This window comes from Schistocerca nitens, chromosome 1 (assembly GCF_023898315.1).
Source record: "Schistocerca nitens isolate TAMUIC-IGC-003100 chromosome 1, iqSchNite1.1, whole genome shotgun sequence".
Lineage (NCBI taxonomy): Eukaryota > Metazoa > Arthropoda > Insecta > Orthoptera > Acrididae > Schistocerca > Schistocerca nitens.
This window is the reverse complement of record NC_064614.1, coordinates 553494716-553495957: the sequence shown is the minus strand read 5'-3', so window position 1 is coordinate 553495957 and position 1242 is coordinate 553494716. Positions and strand designations below refer to the sequence as shown.

Sequence of the window (1242 nt, the reverse complement as noted above, 5' to 3'; positions counted from 1 at the left end):
AATCTAGTTCCGCCAGAACGCTCTCTACTAATCACAGTTATTTCTCTCTGTTCATTAAGCCCGCATTTGTCAACGGGCGCCGACAGAAATAAAATGCAACGTAGCTGTGTAGTTCGCAAGGTTCTTTTCACACCAGTAAAAGCTCCTGCGTCCAAGCACGACCCTAATTTTCCTTTACCTTTCACTTCCTGAACATCTACAACCATCTATGGTATTGAAACTTCCTGGCAGATTAAAACTGTGTGCCCGACCGAGACTCGAACTCGGGACCTTTGCCTACTGGCAGAAGTAAAGCTGTGAGTACCGGGCGTGAGTCGTGCTTCGGTAGCTCAGTTGGTAGAGCACTTGCCCGCGTAAGGCAAAGGTCCCGAGTTCGAGTCTCGGTCGGGCACACTGTTTTAATCTGCCAGGAAGTTTCATATCAGCGCACACGCCGCTGCAGAGTGAAAATCTCATTCTGGATCTATGGTATTATTTGAGAGGATGGTGTTCCTATTCGATTGCCTGTGGAAATACATAACTTTTTGAAGATATTGTCAAGTGAGCTTTGTTGCTTGCCGCACTGTCTTTACTCTCTTTATGAAATATCTTACATCAATAAAATATAATTTATTACTTAAACTGACGTAGAGGAGAACTGTATCTTCTCCGTAACCTTCTCGCCTCTACAAATTACGGGTCATTTTTGTTGTATTTCACAGTGGAATTACAATCCCTTTAATGTATGGTTGTACTGAAGTGTCACTTGAACATACGTGTCCAGAAAATGAATTGCAAGCTTTGGAAGTTGTAGAATGAATAAATGATCCTTTATTCTTGCACTGGTACTCGAAGTTAGTAGAATCCTCTCGTGCATCAGTACAATATAATATCATTAAATTGACTACCATGTTGTAATCTAGACACGCGCAGAGTAGTTTTATAAAAATTAAGTGCTAAGCTGAACACTTATGTATCCAGTCAGTGTCTGGCTCTTTGCTGGGCAGATTTGCTTGTTTATTGGCTGTGTTTTCTGGAACGTTCTTTCTTTCATGATTATCTTTTCCTTTAAATAAATGGGGAACTGAGATGCACTTTCACACTTCGCGCGTTGCTTAAGCAGGAAATTTGGTCGCATACAGTCAGCAGTCACGATAAATCAAGGATTCGGGTGCGAGAAACACGTAGGCAATGAGTTTCGTGAAACGTTGAATTAAGTCGTTATAAAATGAAAATTAACACCTACGGATGAAGATATATAAC

General features: G+C 41.1%; 1 non-coding gene across 1 annotated transcript; it reads left to right on the top strand.

Annotated features, from left to right (window-relative positions):
* Nucleotides 1–317: 317 nt before the first annotated feature.
* On the top strand, nucleotides 318–392 carry Trnat-cgu (transfer RNA threonine (anticodon CGU)). The gene has a single exon. It is a non-coding gene; the product is annotated as a tRNA-Thr (tRNA).
* Nucleotides 393–1242: the final 850 nt, after the last annotated feature.